General features: G+C 37.2%; 1 long non-coding RNA gene across 6 annotated transcripts; it reads left to right on the forward strand.

The window, feature by feature from the left end:
* Positions 1 to 17,448: 17,448 nt before the first annotated feature.
* On the forward strand, positions 17,449 to 25,263 carry LOC110730490. 6 transcript variants are annotated; one of them, XR_002513070.1, is made up of 13 exons: positions 17,449 to 17,984; positions 18,723 to 19,038; positions 21,250 to 21,319; positions 21,417 to 21,520; positions 22,211 to 22,399; positions 23,033 to 23,409; positions 23,511 to 23,832; positions 23,928 to 24,113; positions 24,216 to 24,326; positions 24,409 to 24,468; positions 24,554 to 24,652; positions 24,736 to 24,908; positions 24,994 to 25,263. It is a non-coding gene; the product is annotated as an uncharacterized LOC110730490 (long non-coding RNA). The 6 variants fall into 6 exon arrangements; XR_002513071.1 differs by having other exon boundaries at positions 24,736 to 24,889; XR_002513074.1 differs by lacking the exon at positions 24,736 to 24,908 and having other exon boundaries at positions 17,450 to 17,984; positions 23,515 to 23,832; positions 24,994 to 25,262.
* The last annotated feature ends 1,326 nt before the right edge of the window (positions 25,264 to 26,589 follow it).

Genomic DNA, 26,589 nt, shown 5'->3' on the forward strand with positions numbered 1-26,589 from the left:
ATTGAGGGCTTTGTTTTCTTTAGATCTCAATTGCAAAATCATGTAAATAATTGTTATTTTCGCTTTGAAATCAAATTAAAGAGTTTGATTCAAAATTTTAAAAAACCCTAACTTTTTCCCCAATTTGCTTTGAATGAATATCATCAAATTAATTCAATAAGATTGAAAATTGATACCAAAAATCTTGTTTGGGAATAAAATCAAACATCGAACCGCCTTGAAAAACCTTGTTTTGATTCGAAATTGTTCGAATTTTGGATTTTTTTTCCCTTCTTAGTCGCGGCACGTAGGAGGCTGCGTGCAAGGGTTGCGCGCCATTCAAAGGTCGTCGATGGTTGCGGTGGCTAGACGTTTTCAGGCCATCGTGGTGTTGGTGGCTGGAAGTTCATTCGTTGGCTGCTACTTCGTCTGTTCTTGGGTGCTGCCTGCTGCTGCGTTGGCTGGACTTTGCTCCAACTGACGTGGCAGCATGCATTAAAAAAAAGGAAGAATTATCTTTTAATTTTAAAAATCAGTTTTTAATTTAAAAGATATTATTAAATTTTATTTTGTCTTTAATTTTGAATTTGAGATAAAATAGAAAATTTGTTTAAGTTACTTAGATAATTTTGAGCAAATTTTAATTTTGAGTTATTATTCCAATTATGCAAATTATATATTAATAACGATTAATTTCATATATAAGTTCTAATTGAATTTAAAACAAGGAGTTTGATTATGTGAATCAATATTGTATGTTATTTTAGTAAAAAGTTTATATTGAATGTTGATTGATATAATCTTGTTTACTAAAATAAGTTGATTGCATGTTTAATATATATTTGATATTGTGAATTGCATGCGGTGACTAGTATGGCCCAAATTAAGATAGAAAATATGATCTGCGTATCGTTACGTATTTTTGTAATCTTAAATACGATATGCGTATCGTTATGTATTTTTGTAATTTAAATAGTTTATTTAAATTTTCGTATTAAGTAAGTTATGATTGGAGAATCGAGAATGGAGATTCGAGCTTGCTATGAAATCCAGATGAATTGAGGATGGTGATCCAAGATGAATCAAAGAAGAAGGCCCAAGAAAATTAGATTTTAAAGGGTTAGGGGCCATACTAGATCACATTTAATTTTATTGCATTTTATTTATGTTTTTAAAATGTCTTCTTTAAGTTTATGAATGTTGCTTGTTTGTTAATGAGTTCACTCTAAATAACCAACATTATATAACTTAAGTCCCTAAAAGAATATTGAGCTAATTGTCTTTCCAATTCAACACCTATGAGGCCTTGAGAATTAAGGTGTGGGTTTGCCCAAGCAAAGCATTATTTTAAGTCATAGGATAGTACCGGTAATTTTATGAAGGGAATTACATGTTGTTTTGGTTACGCTCAACTAAGTTATCAAAAAGCAAAGTTTTGGACTTAGAGGCAATGAGATAAGTTTAAAACATAAGATGACACTTATCGACCAAGAATTATAATTGTTATAATTAGTAAAGATGTTACTTACCTGGATCATTTAACTTGAGGGCAGGGCCCAAGTCCGCTTAAATTACTTGTGAAAGGATCTTGGAATCATTATTTTATATAGGGACACTTTTAAATAAAATAAGGTGTAATAGCTTATAATTTTGAATATAGCTATTTATTAAAAACATAATATTAATTCTTGCATTTTTCCTAATATGTAGATACCATGTCTCGTAGCAATGATTCGTTTAATTTGCGTTCAATCCTTGAAAAGGATAAGTTGAACAATAACAACATCCTCGATTGGGAAAGAAACTTGAGAATTGTTCTCAAAAGTGAAGGAATGGAGGATGTCCTTAATACCGAAATTCCAAATCTGACTGAAAATGCAACACAAGATCAAAAGGCTAATGAGAAACGTATTCGTGAAAGGTCTGTGCCAATTACTTGTCTCATGTTGGCTTCAATGGAACCAAGTCTTCAAAAGAGGTTTGAGACTATGGATGCTTATTCCATCATCCAAAACTTGAGATCTATGTTTCAAGAATTGGCAAGTCAAGAGAGGTATATAACAGCAAAAGAGTTGCTTGATACCAAACTCTTGCCTGGGAAAAAGCTTCATGATCACATGTTCAAAATGATCGGTCTTTTTGAAAATTTAAGACGACTTGGAGTCAATTATGGCAAAGAGTTCGCTAATGATATTGTGCTTTGCACTATTCATGATGGATACAAAGAATTCCGTCTCCACTACTACATGACTAGTGTGAAGAAGACCTTACATGAATTGCATGAGATGCTTAAAACAACTGAGCAGAACATTAGAGTTGTTGAACCAAAGAAGGATGTTCTTATGGTCAACAAAGGGAAAGGTTTTAAGAAGAAATGGGGTGGAAAGAAGAAGGAGGTAGTTGGAAAAGAAAAAGAGAAAAAGGTTTCCAAAACTAAGCTAGAACCCCCTTCTAAGAAGCAAAAGGTTTCTGCTGAACACACGTGCTTCTACTGCAATGCGATTAAACATTGGAAGCGCAACTGCCCTAAATGGTTGTGTTGCATCTTCTTTAGGTATTTATGTTATAGAAGTTAATTAAGCTAGTCTTTCATCTTGGGTATCAGACACCGGATGTGGTTCTCACATAATATCTGATGTGCAGAAACTAAAAAGAACTAGGCAATTGACAAATGGAGAGGTTGATCTGTGAGTTAGCAATGGAGCTAGGATTGCTGCTTTAGCTGTTGGATCTTATATTCTAGCTCTCCCTTCCGGTTTAATTTTTGAACTAAACAATTGTTATTATGTTCCAACAATAACCAAAAACATCATTTCAATTTCATGTTTGGATTCTGAAGGTTTTTCATTTATAATAAAGAATAATAGTTGTTCTGTTTATTTAAATGAGATTTTTTATGCCACTGCAAAACTAATTAATGGTTTATACATATTGGATTTAGACAACCATGTCTATAAAATAAACACTAAAAGGCAAAAATCAAATGATTTAAATCCCACATATCTCTGGCATTGTCGTCTAGGACATATTGGTCCAAAACGTGTTAAAAAGCTCCATACAGATGGACTTCTCACATCATTTGATTATGAATTATTTGATGTATGTGAACCATGTTTGATTGGTAAGATGACAAAATCACCTTTTACAGGAAAAGGAGAAAGAGCTGGTGAGCTATTAGGCCTAATACATACATATGTATGTGGACCAATGAATATTAATGCTAGAGGTGGCTACAATTACTTCATTACTTTTACCGACGATTTAAGTAGATATGGTTATGTTTACTTGATGAGGCAGAAGTCAGAATCGTTTGCAAAGTTCAAACAATTTTTGGTGTCTTTTTGGAAAAAGAATTTGTTTCCAAAAAGCCAAGTGGGAGAAATATAACTCTCGAAGAAATTCGAGATGAGAAACAAATGGACGTGGTTCACACCATGTTAGAGACGGCCCGACAAGACGAAATTCAAGTTCAGGAGATGATGCATTCAACGCATGAAACTCCTATCGTCCCACTTGAATCTGATTCATGCGAACATTCACAAACAGTTGTAAATGATTCTTCTGTTGTTGTAGCTCCATGTAGGTCTGATAGGCCAAGAGCTCCGTCTAGGAAATACGTTGATTTCTTAATGACGGAGAGCTCAGAGCTTTTACTCTTAGAATGCGAAGAGCCTACCACCTATAAGCAAGCTATGATGAGTCAAGATTCCGAAAAATGGCATGAATCCATGAAATCCGAGATGGAATCCATGTCTGAAAATCAAGTTTGGAACTTGGTTAATTTGCCGAATGAGGTAAAAAACTGGAGGCAAATGGGTTTTTAAGCTGAAAACAGACAAGGATGGGAACTTAATTGTTCATAAAGCAAGACTGGTTGCAAAGGATTCAAGCAGATTCATGGTATTGACTATGATGAAACTTTTTTGCCAGTAGCCATGGTTAAATCCATTCGGATACTTCTAGCGATTGCTGCATTTTATGACTATGAAATTTGGAAGATGGATGTGAAAACCGCCTTCTTGAATGGTTTCTTGGAGGAGGATGTGTACACAACCAGAAGGTTTTATAGATCCTTAAAATCCTAGTAAGGTATGCAAGCTTCAAAAATCCATTTATGGATTGAAGCAAGCATCTCAGAGTTGGAATCTTCGATTTGATGAGGCCATCAAACAGTTTGGTTTTCTCAGAAATGAAGAAGAAGCCTGTGTGTATAAGAAATTTAGTGGGAGCAGTGTAGTCTTTTTGGTCTTGTATGTGGATGACATACTTCTCATTGGAAACGATGTTCCTATGCTACAATCTGTAAAGGTTTGGCTTGGAAAGTGTTTTTCTATGAAAGACCTAGGGGATGCAGAGTACATTTTAGGGATTAAAATCCATAGGGATAGGTCCAAAAGGATGCTAGGTCTAAGCTAAGGTACTTACATTGATAAGGTCCTAAGCAGGTTTAGAATGGAAAACTCTAAGAGTGGTTTTCTACCTATGCGACATGGCATCGTACTTAGTAAGACTCAGAGTCCGTCTAACTCTAATGAACTAAAACAGATGAGTTCTGTTCCTTATGCTTCGGCCATAGGATCCATCATGTATGCTATGGTCTGTACTCGCCCAGATGTCTCGTATGCTTTGAGCATGTGTAGCAGATTCCAATCAAATCCAGGTATGACACACTAGAATGCTACTAAGAACATCCTAAAGTACTTAAGAAGGACTAGGGATGACTTTCTAGTATATAGAGGTGAAAATGAGATAGTTGTTAAAGGTTATACTGATGCGAGCTTCCAAACCGACAGAGATGAGTACCGCTCACAATCAGGGTACATCTTTTGTCTGAATGGAGGAGCAGTAAGCTGGAAGAGTTCCAAACAAAGCGCAGTAGCAGACTCTACAATGGAATTAGAATATTTAGCAACAGTTGAAGCAGCTGAAGCAGCTAAAGAAGCTGTTTGGATAAAGAAGTTCTTAACGGAATTAGGCATTGTGCCTAGTGCTCTAGAGGGAATTAAGTTGTATTGTGATAACAATGGGGCTATTGCACAAGAAAAAGAACCTAGATCAAATGACAAGTCCAAACATGTAATGAGAAAATATCACCTCATTCGCGAGATTGTAGACAAGAATGATGTCAGGATCTGCAAAGTACATACAGATACGAACATTGCTGATCCATTGACTAAACCTCTATCACAGCCTAAACATGATAGCCATACAAGGGCTATGGGAATTAGGCACATTAGAGAATGGTTGTGATTATGTAATAGTTTTAAAAAGGTTGTTTTTGACTATTATGCTTCTTGATATTATGTTTATGAAATAAGTATTTCAAGTTCTATTATTTAATTATGGTTTAGTATTAAATAAAATGTCCAAAGTAATTTACAATTTTCAATAGGTTCATCAAATGCGTGATTTAGTGAATAAAACCCTATTAAGTGAATAGAATTTGTAATTAATGCTTGTCCCTAACTTGAGTCATTAAACTGAACATAAATGACTTGTTACAAGATTAGTTTGTAAGTTGATTGATAGCGTAGTTTCATGGACTATAGAAACATTAGGATGTTTAGTCAATTACATGGATATGTATTGAGAATACATATTGGACAGACCTACATGAATTTCTTAAAGTTATTTCAAGATTTTCATTATTATATTTAGTGAATTCCTTAGACATGAGTATAACACTACTCTCATGCGATGATTAGTATATCTTTAACACTGTTAAACGCCGCGCCGTAAAAGGAAGTTATAAAGGCAGTCGTTGGGATTGCTAAAAATTAAGTGGGAGTTTTGGTTATACAAGATTGGATAAGTCCTCCTATATGATTAGGATTGGTGTTCTTAGGCCTCTTGAAGAGTGAAAAGCTGGAAATGCATGCCCGTGCTCAAATGGATTAAGTGGTTAATCATTTGTCTTGACAGTTTAAACTCGGAGTTCAAAAAACAATTTGAATATTAGTATGGATAAACATAGAGATGTTATCATACTATCAAATTAGACATTAAGCGACTTAAGGTATTTTAACATTGCACACTTTCCTTCGGACAAGTGGGAGATTGAAGGAGTTGTGTCCTCAATCGTTTGTGCAATTACTAAATATATAAATTAGGATTAATTATGGAGATAAATAATTTAGTCATTTAGGTGGTCATAGCGTTTTGCTAGAAACCAACTATGATATGTGGGTTTATTATGAAGCCCATTACTAATTTGACTGAATCCTAGGAGGTCACACAATAAAGTATTGGTTTGGATCAAAATCTATTAAGGTCCAATAGTGGGACTTAATGGCAGATTATTTGTGATTAGGGTTTTACTTTTATATGAGGTTGACTTATAAAAGTAAGTTAGACAACCCTAATTAAACACACTGCTATTTTTTGCCTCCTCCCATCAAAAGTAAGAAGATTGTTACATTCATTCCTCTTCCGTACTAGCATACGTGGGGATCCAATCCGTGCTTGTGGACTGATTAGAGGAGCAAGACTTGGGGCTCAAGATCTCCGCGGTACAAAGCAAACGAGGAATTCACGCATCAAAGGTTGTAATTCCTAACCTTATTATTGATACTTATTATTATATGCATATGATCTTATTTAGATGTTAAGAATATGATTCTTGAAATTCCGCTAAGCACATCTAAAGTTCCTACAATTATATCATGTTGGCCGAGTTTTCTTACAACTTTTTTACCTATAATTTGGAGTTCTGCCTTTTATTTTCTGTGTAAGATTAGTGCTTGTTAGTCTTGGTTACTATTTACCTTATTTTCAATCAAGCCCTTCTCATCATTGGTTAAATGTATCTGATAAAAGCACGGAGCTCTTTAACAAAGATGGTGCCTTTCTGCTTGTTGCTGGAGGATTTGTGGATGATCCTCTGAGATCTCAAAGTGATCGAATTCATATGCATGAAAAAGTGAAGTTGCTTCAACAGAGGTAGGAGCATATAATAGAATTGTGAGCTTTATATTGATCATTTTATTGTAAATTTCCATATCAATATCAAAAGTTGGAGTGAGGTGGGTGGGTGACTGGGTGGGTGTTTCTTTTTTGGGTATCCGGGTACCCGTGTCCCGTCCCGGATAATTAGGGTACCCAAATACCAAGTACCCAAATTACCCGGGACGGGACACGGGCCGACTTATCAACTACTCGAAAATTTGGGTATCTAGATTTCCGGGTACCCGAATCTGAACACCCCTACCTGCAACACGTCACATACTTGTCCCGCTTCCGTTGAGCTGCAACCGACACAACACAACCAGGAATGAAGTCAGAAAACCCAGATTGTGTCAAAGGAGAAGACCCATTCAATTCAACACATAAATCAAGGCCCCTGTCCCAAGAATAAAGCAACACATTTGCTGGTCGAAGATCCCCGTCATTTCCTCCAGTCAACCCAACGTTAACCTCCTTTCTTGCAAAAATCCTGGACCGAAAACAAATATCAACAAGGGTGTCGCAATCAACACTATGCCGGTGTTTAATACCCACCATCCCAAAACAAGACACTGCATGATCTCCAAATATATTCTCATCGAAAACCCTTGAGCAAGCTGAACACGGTGCCAAAACCGAGAACAATGAAACACCCAATCAGTAGCAAAGAATAGAACGGTAAGCTTTACCATTCATAGACTAACCAACCTCGATATTGGGACCGCCCGCAACTAGGAAGAAGCGTGATCCCCCTACTGGGACTTCCATAAGGAAACCTGACGTGGAGAAAGCGGATGTTGCAGAAGTGGTAACCTTCGTGAAATATCTAAATGCCACTTTCTTCATGAGTTTGGGGGCAGCGATCTCACTAGGGTTACGCATAAGGTCAGTCTCCACAGTCCTATTAAAAAGACTTAGAGCATCATCGAAGGTCCATCCCGAACCAACAATACCAGAATCGTGAAGAAGGGTAGCCTGAAGACCAGTAAACTGCAAACGCGACGCAAGGAAATCATAGTGTCGAACATCACACGCTGAATAAACACCACGTCCACCATAAGCAAAGGGCAAGGTGGCAAGTCGCTATTGTCAATCACCAAAACCAAGTCCTGAAGCAGTTATAATGCGCTTTAAATATGCTCGAAGGGCCACATCAAAAGAAATTTGGGCCGCTTCAAAAAGATGAGGGGGACAAGTGCGCATAACAAAGTAAAGTTTGGAAACCTCAGAACATGCACGAAGAATTAACAACTCACATTGGGGATCACCGAGCTTATCAACAGCATCCATTAGCACAATGGTTTTCGATACTCTTTTCGAAATAAGCTCACCACAGAAAGAGAAGTCCGCACTAACAGGACCACCAAGCAACTTAACACCGAATCTGCGGTGTTTACTATTACTATTACTATTACTATTACTATTACTATTACTATTACTATTATTACTATTACTATTACTATTACTATTTTTACTATTACTATTACTATTACTATTACTTATTTACTATTACTATTACTATTACTATTACTATTACTATTACTATTACTATTACTATTACTATTACTATTATTACTATTACTATTACTATTACTATTACTATTACTATTACTATTTACTATTACTATTACTATTACTATTACTATTACTATTACTATTACTATTACTATTTACTATTACTATTACTATTACTATTACTATTACTATTACTATTACTATTACTATTACTATTACTATTACTATTACTATTACTATTACTATTACTATTACTATTACTATTACTATTACTATTACTATTACTATTATTATTCAAGCCTCTCCTCTATCTTCTCTCTCCTACACTCTAGCCTCTATTGTTGATTTTGAAGGGGCTTTCATCAGATTTCACCGATGGAAAGCCTTAATCTTTGTTGCTTTTACGCTTTTTTTTTTGTTTCTTAAATTATAAAAATGTCTCTCTCAAAAGAAAGGGTTTATCTCCTTCGAAAGACAAGGGTTTTTCGATCTCCTTCGAAAGACAAGGTTTTTCGATCTCCTTTGAAAAACAAGGTTTTTTGGAACTCTTTCGGTTTTTCGAACTCTTTCGAAAAACAAGGTTTTATTTGCGCTTAATATGGTCTCTAGTTGTGCGGGGCTACGATTGATTATTGTTCGAATTCGGGTCACAGAATCAACACAAGAATTTTCTCTCTCACAATCAAATTATGAAGCGGCGACGGATCCACTCAAAAAGTTGTATGAGACAACGAATCGAGAATATGCCGAATTGTTATATCTATGTATTTGGATTCTTAGCCCTTCCCCCGGTTAATTCTTGTTTGATTTTGTTAAATTTGTTTTCATTATTATTAATTGTCAATTGTAGATGTCGTATGACTTTCATAAAATTAATGTCCTTTTGGACTTCTTTTAAAAAAAAAAATATAGTTATTATTATTTTAATTATTATTATTATTATTATTATTGTTATTATTATTATTATTATTATTATTGTTATTATTATTATTATTATTATTACTATTATTATTATTATTATTATTATTATTATAGAAAAATAACACAAACCTACAAAGTCAATCGATTTACAAGAAATTAGTGGAGAGCCGAGAATCCCGATCTTGTTGAAGATGTGAGCATCTGCACGAGCACCAATATCCTGAGCCCTAGCGAACGGCTGAACCCGCTTCAGCAACGCAATAATATCCTTCTCTAATTCCCCAATGAAGAAAACCATAGCCAATAGCCCTGCAACACGCCCCATACTTATCCCGCTTCCGCTGAGCAGCAGCTGACATAACATGACCATGAACGAAGTCAGACAACCCAGATTGAGTCAAAGGAGAAGACCTCGTCAATTTAACACATACATCAAGGCTTCTATCCCAGGAATAAAGCAACACATCTGCTGGTCGAAGAGCCCCGTCGTTCCCTCCAGTCAACCCAACGTTAACCTCTTTTTCTCGCAGAAATCCCAGACCGAAAACAAATATCAACAAGGGTGTCACGAACAACGTTATGTCAATGTTTAATACCCACCATCCCTGCACAAGACACTGCATGATCCCCATAAATATCCTCATCAAAAACCTTGAGCAAGCAGAACACGGTGTCGATACGGAGAACAAAGGAACACCTACACTAGAGGAAAAAAGGTAATGGGAAGCCACAAATTGGAAGCGGTTCTTGAAATCCGCTTCCAATTCCCTACAAAAACCCGGCAAAAAAAAAACAGATAGAATTGGAAGCGGTTTTGGTTGAACCGCTTCCAAAAAGTAATGGGAAGCGGTTCAAACAGCTCCCCTTTCTTAAAAAAAATACCGGGACTTAAAAAAAAAACTCCTTCCCTCGTCATTTCCCTCCTTCTGCTTCAATTCGCTCCCACTTCTAGCTTTTTCTTTGACACACCGTCACTCCACCACAACAAAATTGTCGTGAAACTTAAACCCACCACCCACAACAACCACCAACACCGTTGCATAGAGCCGCCGCATCATTGTTGTTTCACGTTTGGTGCAGTGTTGTTAGGTATTAGTTGTTGCTCCTGCTCCGACCACCATAGGGATGAGTTGTCTACCTGCCGCAGCACCGTCGCCGCCTCCACCACAGTCGGCCTCCGTCGACGCTCCTACTGCTGCGACATTGCCCCTGCTGCCCCTATTTCTTGCACTCACTTACTCCATTGCTGCGAGTTTGCCTTTGCTGCCCCTCTCACCTTCACACGACACCACCACCACACCTCAACCTCTCACCCCACATTCCTTCTGTTAGGGTGAGTTGATGCTTAATTTTACTTCCTTATCTATATTTTCTTAACAATTTCCCAAATTTTAGGGTTTTAATTGTAGTTAATCATATTTTATGTTAGTTATTTTATTAATTATTTGTATACAAAAAGTTAATTGTTACCTTAATTGTATAATGTTATATTTTGTTTGAATTTGAGTAGCTAAAAAGTGATGAATTAATGAATGGATTGTAAGTAAGCTTAGTTTGCTTGTAGGTAGTCCAATTAGCATTATATGAATGAATGAACTTGTGTTTTGTTAAATGTCAAACAAATGCAAATTATTGAATGCTTGCATCATCATTTGCCTAGATACCCCTTCGAGTCTTTCTCATTAGGAGGAAGTCTTGAATAGTCCCCGGTTGGGACTGTTCTTGGACGTTTAATCTCACTTAGGTAGTGAATGTATGTCTCTTTTTCGATTTTAAGTAATATCTCGGCTTAGCATTTTTTCACCATGTTCTCTAGGTGCATATGTAGGTAAGTAATTACCTACATTGTGTACTTGGAGAACTGGGGGGAAATGCTGCAGGATTTTCCTTAAAATTGGAAAGTTGACATACATTCACTAGTGAGATTAGACATTCAAGGATGGGTTAGGTTGGAGTGATAAGGACCTTTTGGGATCATTCATTTTTACACTATATGCATGAACGATATAAATACATACTATGTGCTTTGATTATATGTTGCATTTATACATTATTTGTAATGTGTTGGTATGTGTAAAGGCAATTTAAAACGTCGATGGATTGCGGTTGGATGTATGGTAGACATGATACATTGGAATTCTTTAATGATGTCCAAGAGTTTTGCGAGAGTGCTTCACAATGTTAGATCAGAACGGGTGTGAATGACCTTTATTGTCCTTGTGTCAATTGTAATAATGTCACAATGGTCGATAGTGTTGATACAATATGGGATCATGTGGTATGTCATGGGTTTAGGCCTCAATATCATGTGTGGGTTTGGCACGGTGAAAAGGGATCGTATTGGGAGAATGTTGTTGGGAATGATACACACGATAAAAGTGCCGAGATTCGTGCGGAAGATGAATATGGGACTGATGATGGAGATGGGGATGAGGAGGGGGATGAGATCGAGGACGGTGTTGGTGATCACTTGGATGAGATGATGCATAATGTTGAAGGTGAATTTGGTGACCGATGTGATGTATTTGAGTCATTATCAGAGGCTGCCAAAAAGCCTTTGTATCCTGGGTCCAAAAATGTATAAGAAGATACATGCATGTCCTAATGATTGTGTTCTTTATCTAAATGAATATGAAGAGTTAGAGGAGTGTCCACGTTGTGGTAAGTCGCGTTACAAGCGAAAGAGCTGCAATGCTGGTATGAAGGGACCTCCTGCCAAGGTGTTATGGTATCTTCCCATAATTCCAAGGTTCAAGTGTCTATTTTCAATACCAAAAGATGCTAAGAACTTGAGATGGCATGCAGAGGGAAGAAAGAAAAACGGTTTGCTGAAGCATCCAGCTGACTCTCCGGATTGGAAGAACATTGATATGAAGTTTAGGGCATTTGGTGATGAAGTCAGAAATTTAAGGCTTGAGTTGTGCACCGACGGTATGAATCCATTAGGCACTCTTAGTACCCAACATAGCACATGATCGGTACTTTTAGTGATCTACAACTTGCCTCCGTGGTTGTGCATGAAACGAAAATACGTAATGTTGTCACTTTTGATAACAGGTCCAAGGCAACCAGGAAACGACATAGATGTTTACCTTGAGCCCCTTGTTGATGATTTGAGAAAGATGTAGGACGAAGGAGTTTCTGTTTTTGATGCCCATAAGAACGAGATGTTCCTATTGCGTGCAGCCCTTATGTGGACCATTAATGATTTTCCCGCATATGGCAACCTGTCCGGGTACAAGAACAAAGGGCGTAAAGCATGTCATATTTGTATCGATGACACACCAAACGTGTACCTTAAACACTACGGCAAAGATGTGTACGTCGGGACCCGAAGATTTCTTAGGCGCGATCACTCATATCGTAGGCAGAAAAAGGCCTTCAATGGGAAAGTGGAAGAGGGGGCTGCACCTAGGCCATTGAGTGGACATGAGGTGTATGGTCGAGTGAAGGGTATACCAACTGTTTTTGGTAAAACATCGAAACCTTTAGACCCACATGCTCTCTTTAAAAAGGAATCGATCTTTTGGAAGCTTGAGTACTGGAAAGAACATGATGTTAGACATTGTCTCGATGTGATGCGTATAGAGAAGAATGTTTGTGATGCAGTTGTTGGGACAATAATGGGTATTCATGGCAAAACAAAGGATGGAAAGAGCGCGCGATTAGGTTTGGAAGCGTGGGGGGTTCGTCCGGAATTGTGGGTCCAGCCAAAGGTAGGGAAGGCAAAGGTAATGGAAAAGGTAAGCGAAGATGGTGGCAAAAAACGTAAGGGTGAGCGCAAAGGAAAGGGCACCGGTGTATTAAAGAAGAAAGATGATGGAAAAGGCAAGAATGAAAAGGTTTATTTACCTCCAGCTTGCTACACATTGTCAAAGGAAGAAAAACGAAAGTTCTGTGCTTGTTTGTATGACATTAAGGTTCCATCTGGTTTCTCGTCAAACATGAAAAGATTCGTTTCCTTAAATGGGGAATTGAAGTTGACTAGTATGAAATCCCATGATTGTCACATGATGATGCAAGTATTCCTACCGATTGCAATTCGCGGTATTCTACCGAAGCACGTGAGAGAAGCTATTACAAGCCTTTGTTCGTTTTTCAATACCATATGCAGCAAAGTGCTTGATCCTTTTACACTTGATGCTCTCCAGGCGAATGTAGTTATAACTTTGTGCAAATTTGAGATGTATTTCCCACCGTCATTTTTTGACATAATGGTGCATTTGGTTCTTCATTTGGTTCGTGAGATTAAGATGCGTGGTTCAGTCTTTATGAGGTGGTGCTATCCTTTTGAAAGACATAGGGCACATTGCAACATAAAGTCAGGAATCCAACCCATCCAGAAGGTAGTATGATTCAAGGGATTGTGGCGGAGGAGATTGGTAATTTCGTGGCGGAGTATCTTGCTGTTGTCGAACCAATTGGGCTTCCCACTTCCCGACATGAAGGGAAACTTGATGGTCATGGCACACTCGGTTCGAAACGGATCTCATCTACTCATGATCAGTTCTTCCAAGCTCACCTATTTGTGCTTCATCATGTTGCGGAGGTTCACCCATATTTAGAAGAGCACATGGATAGTTTGCGTGCGGAATTTCCATCAAATGGGGAAAGGGAACTAATGCAGTTGCATAATAAGATGTTTGTGACGTGGTTCCACGATCGAGTTATGCGTCAATTGGACGAGAGTGTCTTTGATACTATAAAGTGGCTAGCTTATGGTCCAAAGGAAGATGTTTATTCTTTTGAGGGATATGACATAAATGGGTATACATTCTAGACTGAGCATCGTGATCAGAAATCCTCATCGACTCAAAATAGTGGTGTTACTCTCGTGGCTTCATCAAGAGAGTTTGCAAGTGCGAAGGATACAACACCGGGTTGACGCACAATTATCCTACTACGGACGAATTTAGGAAATATGGGAACTAGATTACCGTGAGTTCAAGGTAGGTCTATTTAAGTGTAAATGGGTCGATAATAATAGGCGCAACGTCAGACATGATTACTTCACTCTTGTAGACCTTGGCCACTTGCGGGATAGTTTGGAACCATTCATCCTTGCATCTCAAGCTAAGAAAGTGTTCTATGTAACCGACCCAGCTGATCCAAAATGGTCCATCGTCCTTGCTAGCAAAAGAAGAATTTTAGGGGTTGGAGATGTTGAAGACGAGGAAGAATATGATGCGTTTGATGATTCACCCCCTTTCACTGCCCCTAGACTTGATGTAGCAAATGATGTAGACAAGGATGCAAATTGTATTCGATCAGACCACAATGAGGGAATACTCAAATGAGGTACATTTTTTTTCTATGCATCGTAATAACAATCCCATTTTTGCCATTTTGAACTTATTTCGCTCCTATAACCTTGTATTAGCATGAAATCAATGACTTTTAAGCATTTTCAACTTGTAAACATGTTTTGTATACCAAATATGAGTTGTTAGAAGGATTAGATGTGAACTAGGAATGAAAATAAAGAAGTTGGGAAAGTTAGAACCTCATTTTTTCCATTTTGAACTTATTTCGCTCCTATAACCTTGTATTAGCATGAAATCAATAACTTTTAAGCATTTTCTTGTCTTACTAATGACTGAATGAAAATAAAGAAGTTGGGAAAGTTAGAACCTCATTTTTGCCATTTTGAACTTATTTCGCTCCTATAACCTTGTATTAGCATGAAATCAATAACTTTTAAGCATTTTCTTGTCTTACTAATGACTAATTATTTGCGTTGCTTGTGGTGGTAGGTGTGTACATAAAATGGGTGGTGATGAATACCTTCACCACGAAGAGGATATGGACGATGAAGATGACCGTGGTAGTTCTCAATCTGGTGACGAGTTGTATGATATCAATAAGGAGCAAGATTTGGGTGAACCAGAAGACCAAGCTCATGATGACTTGCAGCGTAGGCTTGATGCTTATGAGATAACAGCTGAATGTGCCCCCCTATTATGGATGATATTGTCTCCGAGTTTGTACGAGATTCACAAGGACAAATGCACATGCAATGTCAAGTGAAAACCACCGGTGGTGGAAAGGCACCGGGGAAGAGAAAGGTTAGGGGTGCAACAAAAGCTTTTAAGAAACCCTAGGAACCCATGGTTCTTGAGTTTGACGAGTTGGGTCAACCTATTGGGCAATGGCGCAGCAAATATTCCACTCACATTGGTATTCTCACTCGTAAAATACCTATTACACTTGACTGGGCAGAGATACCTAAAGGGTTGCTTCAAATGTTTTGGGATGATACAATGGTAAGTGTTTTTTGTTTGAATTTTTGACATAAAACTTCGTACCAAAATCAATGCGCATTCACCAGAATTCACGAAAAACATCAAAATTCACTAAAGGGTTGCCTAGGCTGCTGTGTAGCCTGCTAGGGCGGCTGTGCAGCCTGCCTAGGCTGGCTGTGCAGCTGCCTGGGCTAGTTGTGCAGCCTGCCTGGGCTGCTGTGCAATTGCCTAGGCTAGCTGTGCAGCCTCCCTAGGCTGCTGTGCAGTTGCCTAGGCTGGCTGTGTAACATGCCAGGGCTGCTGTGCAGCCTGCCTGGGCTGGCTGTGCAGCTACCTAGGGCTGGATGTGCAGCCTGCTTGGGATGGATGTGCAACCTGCCTGGGCTGCTGTGCAGGTGCCTAGGCTAGCTGTGTAGGTGGCTGACCTGCTGTGTAACTAATTTAGCCTTTTTTTTTGCCCTTGACTAACATGGAAGTTTGCTATTCTTACAGAGTGTGTTTAATATTCCTGATGAGCCAGACAAGAGAAGATCGTTTGAAGGTTTTGTACAAGAGAGATTCAAAAACTTCAAAAGTTCGTTGAGAACAAGATGGATCCATAAGAAACAAAGGCATAAACCGAAGAAAATTATGATGGGTAATGCAGGAGAGGAGGAACCTGAGAAGAAACCGTGGGATGTATATCCACAAATAATGGTGAAGGACTGGGAGAAGTTTGTGGCGAAATCAACTACTACTACTGCACTTGTATGTAGTGTCATATAAATTAAAGTTGTTTCCTAAATTTTGCTCACTACATATAATGATGCGAACATTTGTTAATGTGTAGGAAAAAAGTCAACAAGCTACGAGCAATGCTGAGAAGAAAATGTATACCCATCATATGGGTTGTAAGACATTTCCGGAAAGTAGACCAAAGTGGATCAAAGAGGGTCTATACCCCACATCCAAAATGTCATCATCTGATAAACAACTTTCGTCCACGGTGACAACTTTGGTAAGTCGTGCAAATGATTGGTGGTGTGTTATGCATGGGATCGACAAGGAAACCGGGAAGTACGTCATCAAGCACTCGGATACAAAAACGGTAGCAGATGCACTTGTACGCACACAACTACATTTATGATAATATTGCACTGTTACTATTTAATATTTCCATAGAACGTACATCTAACTAGAAAATTTTTGTGTCGTTGCAGCTCGAGCATACGTCGGAAGTGGTTGAAGGCAAGCTCACTCCAAGCATAGACAACGATCCTTTTACCTTGGTGTTGGGAAAACCATACCACCCGGGGCGAGTAATTGGTTCGGGAGGGAAACAGCTAGGGTGGGAAAAGGTTATGGGTTCAGAATACACTAGATCAGGAAGAACTAGATCAAGTGTTAATTCGCCACACGATATGGATGCCAAAGAAAAGGAATCAATTAAGGCAGAGATACGCAAAGAGGTGCAAGAACAATTACAAAGTCAATTCAATGCCATTTTGAAGCACATGAACTTGCCAAGCTTGTCATTGCCACCGATAACCCCAGTGTACTCATGTAGTCACCAAAAAGACGTCGGGGACGATCCACTTGTTGACAGCGAGGTAATTGCATTACAGTTAAGAACATGAACTTCATATCGTCACACGAGGCCTTATGTAGCATAATTATTTTACTATTGCAGATTCCTAGTCCTACGCATGCAGACTCAAGGGGGATTGCAAACCAGACACCTGATCCTTTTCCAGATGTTAAGGTAAATATCAAGAGCTAATGAAATGTCCTTGTATATTAGGCTTACGTTGGTTAATTAGTTCATAACTTGTCCTAATCATATGTGTAGGATGAGACGCCTTGTGAGCTTCTTCACCCCGGGAAAAACGTGGATGGAGAGTTGGTGGGGTATGGTAGCGCACAACCGTTTGACAAGGTCCATTTCAAGTCTAATACTAACACTAGTAGAAAAAATGAAATAGGCACCTGACTTCGCACCGGTTTGAACCGGTGCGAATTAAAAAAGAGAAAAAAAAAGGAGAAAGGGGTTTCGCACCGGTTCAGACCAAACCGATGCGAAATGATGTTACTAGCACCGTGCGAAATTAAAAAAAAAATATGAAAAAAATTCCACTGACCCTTCTTTCTCTTTCATTCCCCTCTTCTTTCTTTTTGTTTCCTCAGCGCCATTTTATCTCTCTCTTCTCTCTTCTCTCTCCTCTCTCCTCAAACAAACCCTAATCAACGACCTCCTGCTCCTTCCTTATCTTCTTTCTCTTCTTCCTCTTCTTCCTCTTTCATGTTGTCGGCGTGTTGGTCGGTCCTAGCAACGGCGGCAATGGCACAAGGAGCTGGTACAAACCCACCTCTCGTCATTTCCCCCTCCCGAAATGATTTTCCCTGAAGGTTCGTGCTTTTTTCTTCTTTTCTCTTTGAATAATTTCATTATTTCGTGGTTTTTGAGTTTTTGTTTTGCTCAAATTTACAATTTCATGTTTTCGGAACCCAAGGGTTTTCTGATTTTCTATTTTAATTCAATATTACTCCATAGAAAATGTTCCTTTCTCAATTACATGCAGCACCGCAAATCTAGGGTTTATGTTTTATCTGATTCATTTTAATTGTCAATGCCGTAAGTTTAGGGTTCGAAATCTCAACTATTTTTGATGTTTGAATCAAATTTCCCTCTGAATTTTAGACCCTAATTTGATAATTGAATCAAACATCCCTTAAAATATGTTATTTTTCGAGCATAATTTGATAATTGAATCAAATAACCCTAAAAATATGTTCTTTTCGAGTTTTAAGTTTTAAGTTTTGAAGATTACTCTGTTTTTGGTTGAACAGTAATGAAATTTATCTGATGGTGATGTTGTGTTATTGAATTGTCGGATTTTTAGCTTTTCGTGTTCCGTTGAGATTTTGGGGTTTTTATTTTAGTATATGGGTGAGATTATTACACTACTAGATTTTTGTGTTCGGTTTAGTAAACTTTAATTGGTGATGCTTAATTTAGTAATCAATCTGCTTTTTTGCTCTTTGTTATGCTTGAAATTGTTAGGACTTCCGTCTGTTTTTGTTTCAATTTTTAAGTTGATCATTAGATAGATGATATATTGATAGTTTTTTAAATTAAATGTGCAGGATTTCTATGAGGATTTATTCGAGGAACTAAACAAGTACGGGGAGATTAAGAGTCTCAACATTTGTGACAATTTGGCTGACCACATGCATAAGCACAGAGACGCCATTCTCTTTCTAGTTGAAAATCATGCTACAACCATTGTTGTCGGCGAAACTGGCAGCGGAAAAACTACTCAAATTTTATTGTTTCGATTGTTAATTAATTTTGATGAATTTTGTTTGTTTTTGTTGGAATTTCTAGTATTTGAATGAAGGAGGATGGACTGATTCTGGTCATGTTATTGCTTGCACTCAGCCTCGCCGTCTCGCTGTTCAGGTATTGTGTTCTTAATCTTTCTAATGTTTTGTACTTTTGTTTTGTGCTTCTTTGCATATTACTGTAATAAGTTCTCCAGTTGATGGTTACGATGGAGAATGTTGATAATGTGGTGTTATTGATGTTGATAATGTGGTGTTATTGATGTTTACTTGTTGCTGTAATTGTATTTCTTATGTGCTAAAAAGCATATAATTTGGTTTGTTAGGTTTAAGAAAATGTATGTATTCAACAAGTTGGTAGCAAAGTGCTCATAGAGAAACAGTGACTGATTATGTAAGTTAAAGTCATTGTCAATTGTCATGGAAATTTTTTACATTTTTTATTCTGGCTATTTCGAATTCGGGAGAAGTAATATTAGTTTTTTTTACTGCTTAATAAACCTAATTCAGAAGTTATTTTAGGTTAATTTATCAATTTGAAGGGAGAGAAAAGAGAGCCTGGTTTCTAAGTTGAGAGTCTGGCTGCATTTTCGTGTTTTCCTTTTGTTTTTTTCCCGAATAAATAGAAGTATGGTTGTCTATGCTTACAGTAGCTATTGAGCTTCGAACTCTAATCTTCGATTTGGTTTTTGGACTATGTACTGTGATTCTAAAACATGTGCTTCAAAGGTGCCTTTTCCTTACAATTTGCACTGCAGTGTTTATGATGGTGAGCTCTAGCATATGTAAGCCATGTTTCCATACTTTGGTGCCTTATTTTCTGTTTTTTTGTTTTTCTCATAAAACCATAGTTTGGTGTCTTGATATGCTATATCTTTTTATTTTTTCAGGAATAAAATATAGATATGCATGCTTCAAAGTTGTGTTCAAAAGAATGTATCACTCTCATTTTTGCGCTACAATAAATTTGGGGGGGGGGAGGGAACTCTGGCATGCATATATTAGGAATGTTAGCTAGACCTATATTTTGTTGGTTTTGTTAGAGTGTATCACCTAAATATGTTTTGACAAACCTCATCCTCATCCCATGCAATCACCTTCCCTTTTATGGGACCATGAAGAAATCCCTCAATACAGAAAGCAGGTTAAGTATCAAGATAAGCCGCAAAATTATAGATAAAGCATTTGGTGATAGAATACACGACTGGATTTGTAAGCATTGTAAGAATATAAAGAGACTAGACCTCTGTGGACGCATTGGAGATGACGGAGCATATATGCTAGCTTCTCACTTCCCTCAACTTATGCACCTGAATATCCAGTCGTGTATCCTATCACCAAATGCTTTATCTATAATTTTGCAAGGCCGGACGAAACTCACTTATCTTGATACTCGACATGCTCTCTGCATTGAGGGTCCTATTCATGGTGTTATAAAAGGGAAGGTGATTGCATGGGATGAGGATGAGATTCGTCAAAAAGCAGTTGGTGTCAAAACATATTTGCATTGTGCTCGAAAATATTGCTCTTAATGTGCTCCACTCTATTCGCCGAACATTTCTCGCAAAGATTTATTCCGTTTTGATACAATGTAGGATGCCTTTTTGAGTTCAACTTATTGTTGTTAACTTGCATTAAAATATCGATATGATAAATTTATATACTGGTCATGTTGTGGATCGTCTTGCAGACTTATTTGCAGTATAGTTTATGTGCATTAAAAAGAAAATTAATTAATTATTGGGTCATCTCTTTGAGAGTCTTAACTGAAGTTCTACTGGACTTTAGACCTGTACCCAGACCAAAGTCATGGGCTAAGCTTGTGTGGCTCATATCTGAATTTATGCAATAAAAAGAGAAAATGGAAAAAGGAAAGGTGAACAGATTTGGAAGTTCTATTCATTGGAATTATGTATAAACTCTGACTGTTTTGTACATTACTGTTAGCTATGGATTGCACTGGTAATGACATAGAATTCAGCCTGAACTAATTAAGAGAGTAAAATCTGATGAGGCAAAACTTATAGGAGGACCATATTCTGTACTCAGTTTAACTCAACTATCTTTATAAAAAATTGGTAGCTTATTGGCAGATGTACAACAATCTTTAGTGTTTTTAGACCTTTATTTTCTTGTATGGACCTTGTAGTTACTCTCTTATCTGTTGTTTCAATTAAGCAACTAATTTGTTCAAAAGTCAGCTTTGATGTCTTCTTTGGGTTCAAATATTTTGCTTCCTGCATAAACATGAATGGCTTTCATGCTTTTTGTGAACTTTTGTTGAGAAACTTTTTTTAGTCTATCCATTTTTTGCTTCTTGGCTTCTCAGAGTTGTCATGGTAGATGAAGCACATGAAAGGTCTATTTCAACATATGTTGTACTTGGTCTCTTGAAAAAGGTATTTCTTAAATTGCAGTTTATGTTGACTTTGAAATGTTGCCATGCCGACATCATTTTCTTGTGCTTAACATGTTGCCCTTGTAACCAAATTTCAGATTCAAAGGCGTAGGCCTGAACTGCGTTTGATTATATCATATACGAGTGCAACTGTACAAGTTTTGACAGTGGTTTCCATTCCCTATTTCCTCTTCTGGTGCAGGTGGGCAATGTTTATAGTTAATTAGCTTTCTCCCCTGTTGTGATTAATGATATATTGATATATTCAATTCAAGAAGACAAAGTGTTGATATTTTTGCCACCACTTATATAAAGAAATTCTATTTTTCTTCCTTCTTTTTCAATGAAATTTTAATATTGGTGTAAATAGGTGTTGAGCAAAATGTATGAGCAAAATTATACTTAATTCCTTTAATAGGAATGAATTGCATAGTGTAAGTCTGAAATTTGTGTAAGAAACCTTCTGTTAAATCTGGCTCCTATAGGTTTGGCATTATTGCTTGTTTATTAATTTCTTGTTTTTCATTGCTTTTGCACATTTATGTTTTCAACAAGGTCAATGGGAAGTACTTTTCAGAGTCTATGAAAGTACATGGGATCACAAATGTAAATTTTATATGAAGAGGCAAACAAATGCAGTCAGGGAGAGGTTTTATTTAAAGTAAGGAGTATGATATAAATATCCCCCGCTCCCACCCACCCCCCACCTCCCCTAGGTATTGTTATCATACTCTCTTCTTCAATTCTTGGTGGTCCTCTGTGTTTTGACTTTTTTTAGTGTTACTTGCAATTTTGTTCATGTCATTCTTCTGGGGTCACTCTTGTGTAGATAACCCATGTGAAATTTCTTCTCATTAAGTGAAACTTTGTTATACTATGCTTTGATTATTAGGATGGCATCCACAATGCTTATTGAAAAGCTCTCAATGAATCTCTGCATGATTTCAAGTACTAATCTGGGGTAGTTTTCCATGAGCTAAAGGAGTTTTACCCCCTGAGCTTTGGAGCCTGAAGGATGACAGAGTAAGCTATGGCGGAAGATGTGGAGTACTTTGTACACCTTTGAGGATTACACAATAAGGTGACCTTTCGTTTCTACACTTGGGTCTATCTTTGGATAGGTTTTTTGCTCCTTCATTTGAATTTGTAGCTTTAGATTTTGTTCATATATCTAAAATACCCGGGGATATGGATTCATTATACTAATTTACTTAGTTCCTGTGTCTAATTTTAACTCTTAAGGGTATGCTTCTGTGTTTATTTCCTGATCCGATATATGCTAATATGAGCTATCTATTTCATGTAAGAAGCCTGAATTATTTTTGGCTCCTAACCCATGTAAGCAACGCTTAAAGCAAATGACCCTATAATTATCCCTCAAAGAGGTGTCTGTGTTGCAGAGGATGTCCATGCTGTTTCCAATGTCAAAATGCAAAATGACTCATGATATTCAAGTTATGAATATGACATGTCTCCCAGATCTTTTATGGTTAGAAAATTTCTCATTCAGGATATAACCTGAACTCTCTCTTCGAACAGCCATTGAATTATCTCTTTCTGTGTCTAATGTTTCTTGTTGCTTACTAGCTGAAATTGACTATAAATTAAGCTTTCACCAGAGAAAAGTGGTTAGCATTTATGAAGCTTTTTGGTTGAACATTGGTCTATTTGCTCTCTGCATTTTTTAATCTGAATTTGAATCATCAAATTTCAGGAAAATGTCAGCAGAAGAGGAAAGGCAAAGGCAGGTTGGCATAGCAGAAGTCCCTACGTCGAAGTAAGGCCCGGTTCAAAACCGGTGCTAAATATCTTTGTTTTGAACCGGTGCGAAATGTATGGGGTTTTAGCACCCCCCAAATATAAGGACCGGTTCAAAACCGGTGCTAAATGGGGGGTTTGAACCGGTGCGGATTACGTGTTTTCGCCTAGTGTAATACCCACTATATCTCGGTCGGCTTCAATTCCATAGTACCTGGGTTTGAGGACTTGCCACTACTGGTGCCTAGAGAGGAATATGACTTCATCACGCTGCTTGATGCGAAAGGTAGCTTTGTGCAATGGCCACGTGATCGGGTGAGGTTGATAGGAGGGGTAAGTGTACACTACTTAGCTTGTCTTTAAAACATGTCGTAAATAGCTTGTACTATAACCATGTGCTTTTATGTTACAAATGAAAATCAATCCTCTAAAAGGAAGAAGGTGGAGAAGCCAAAATTTAAGAATGTCCGACCTACAAAGAACATGATTAAGGATAAGGGTTGAAGAAGAGTTCGAGAGGTTCTGCCACGAGTTGTACTCCACTAGTAGAACCCGATGTCCTTCATTCGCTCTCTAAAGCTTCTACTTTTCTTCACAACCGTGTTAGTGAGTTGCCTAGGGGTAGATCTATTGAAGTGAATTTACCTAAGGCATTGTTCCACTATGATGAGGATGGGATCGCACCAATTGCAAAAGAGGATGTGAAGGAATTTCTATCCGGTGCCATGCTTAACATTTCCATCAAGATTTCATGAGGTAATTCAATGCCACTATTCCTAAACATATTGTTCTTGCATTTTCGAATGTAAACAATGCAATTAATAATTATTCCCCACATTACTGTCATGAAGGGCACTACAGGAGCACTTTGGTAGTGGATGCAATTCCGAGGCTGCAGTTGGGTGGTTTTACCCCGAGCAGACCTCCATTACCAGATGCTTATGCAACCCTCGTGAAGTGGAAGATTACCTAGAACGGAGTATTAAGGAATCAACGTGTGCGGGATATAAGTTCATATTAGCCCCATGTTTTGAGGAGTACGTCTAAAAATGTCATAATTCAGTTGTTATTTTTTTCCAAATTCTGAAAATGCAGTTAACTGTAGCGTATATATGTTGACGTTTTTTAAATATATGCAGTGCTCATTGGAGCCTTTTGGTGATTTGTGTTTCCAAAAACACAATCTACCACTTTGATTCAGTTCGTGAGACTCCACCACGGAAGTTGCTGGTGAAGAACCTATTGAATAGGTACATATTGCTTCCTTTTGTTGATTGACGTCACCTAAATCATTGAGTATTTATGTTTCTAACTTTGAACTTATTTTCCTAGAGTGTTATGAAGAAGCTAAATTGTCGTTCAGTTGTGGGTCCTACGTGGAAATATGCAAAGGTAATGCCTTGAGTTAGTGATTTGTTTAATATACTTGGCTTCGGTTATGGCTATGCATGATTAGATTACCTTTGTGGCATGTCAGTGTGCGCAACAAGACAACGAACTTGATTTTGCCCTATACGTGATGAGGTTTATGCTTGACATAGTCAATAGTTGCATGGAAGCACAACACCTATATGAGGTATGCTTTTACTATATTCAATCTATTACTTGCTTCCATTATTGCACCGAACAAAACACAAGCATAACACGCATGCTGCCCAGGCAGCTGCAGTAACCAAGACAGGCAGGCCATACCACTGCAGCAGCCCAGGCAGGCAGGCCAGGCAGCTGCAGCAGCCAAGGCAGGCTGCCCAGGCACCACTGCAACAGCCCAGCCAGGCAGCTGCACAGCAGCCTCTACATGCACGTGATTTTGGTGCATTTCGGTGATTTTGGTATTTTTGGTGAATTTCTGTGATTTTGGTGCATTTTAGTGTTGTGATACTCATGACAATGTTTGGTTTTTTTTTTCCTCTAAAGTTTTGCAAGGTTCAAAGAGAAGGCTCGTTAACAAGCAAGGAAATCAATGAAGATCGCGACATGTGGGCTTTTTTCGTCACATTTGATGGCATCTAGCTAGAATTGTCGTAATGGTTATATTGGTTTTTTAGCTTAACTTTATTAATTAGTTATTATCAACATTATATATTTTAATTAAGTACATGTTAGTACGTTGTATTTGTAATTGTAATCTTAATATTTGTTTGGTGTAATTAAATATTGTTGTTCATTAAATATATTAATGATGTTACTTTTTATATAAAAAATTATTTCGTGTTATATATATCATTGTATTATTTTGTTTGTAATAATAATATTATTATTAATTAATAATATTAATTTTATTACTAATTAATAATAATAATTTTATATCGATTAATAATATTATTTTATTATTAATTAATAATATGAAAGGTCACTAATAATATTATTATATTAATATTATTAATAATTATTAAAAAAAAGGCTAAATTGGAAGCGGTTTGGCGCCAGAACCGCTTCCAATTTCAATTGACATTGGCAAGCTCCCCAAACCGAAGCGGTTCAAAACCGCTTCCAATTAGGGGGTTTGAACCGCTTCCAATTTAGTTTATTCTACTAGTGCTACTCAATCGGTAGCAAAGAACACAACGATAAGTCTTACCATTCATAGTCTGACCCAAACCTAATATTGGGACTGCTCGCAACCAGGCCGAAGTGTGATCCCCCTGGGACTTCCATAAGGCAACCTGACGCAGAGATAAGGAGAAAGTGGATTCCGCAGATGCAGTGACCTTCGTGAAATATATATGTGCCAATTTCTTCATGAGTTTGGGGGCAGCGATCTCACTTGGGTTACTCATAAGGTCAGTCTCCACACTCCTATTAAAAAGAATAAGAGCACCATTGAAGGCCGGTCCTGGACCAACAATACCAGAATTGCGAAGAACCGTAGCCTGAAGACTAGAAGACTGCAAACGCGTTGTTATTGTTATTGTTATTATTATTATTATTATTTGATCTTTTTTAGATTTTACTCTTTTTATAACATTAGAAAATGTGTTAAATAATATCAAATATTAATTATTATCATTAAATATTAATTATTATTATAAAATATTAATTATTATTAATATCAAATATTAATTATTATTATTATCTATAAATGTTAGTTGTTATTATTAAATATTAATAATAATTATTATTATTTTTATTAAATATTAATTATTATTTTTAAGTAGAGCAGAGCTTAGTAGAGTAGAGCAGAGCAGAACAGCTCAAAAAAACAGGATCTTAATTAAATATATAGTGAAGTTCAATATTAATTAACAATTGGATACTAAAAAAACCAATTATAGTATCCTAATATACACTTATTTATGCTCATTTTTATAACAAAATTATTTAATGGAAAATATATACATATAAAATATTTCGTTTGAGTGTGTATGGAAAAAATATAATTTCCAAAGTGGAATGTGAATATTAGGCGCTATAATTACATACTTTTTATTAAAGATAGACAAAAAAAAAACAAAAGAAAAGGTAAATTGGAGGAAAAATCTTCAACCAGTGGGCGGGCAATGGATGACATGT

The sequence above is a fragment of the Chenopodium quinoa genome, unplaced genomic scaffold (assembly GCF_001683475.1).
Source record: "Chenopodium quinoa cultivar QQ74 unplaced genomic scaffold, ASM168347v1, whole genome shotgun sequence".
NCBI lineage: Eukaryota > Viridiplantae > Streptophyta > Magnoliopsida > Caryophyllales > Amaranthaceae > Chenopodium > Chenopodium quinoa.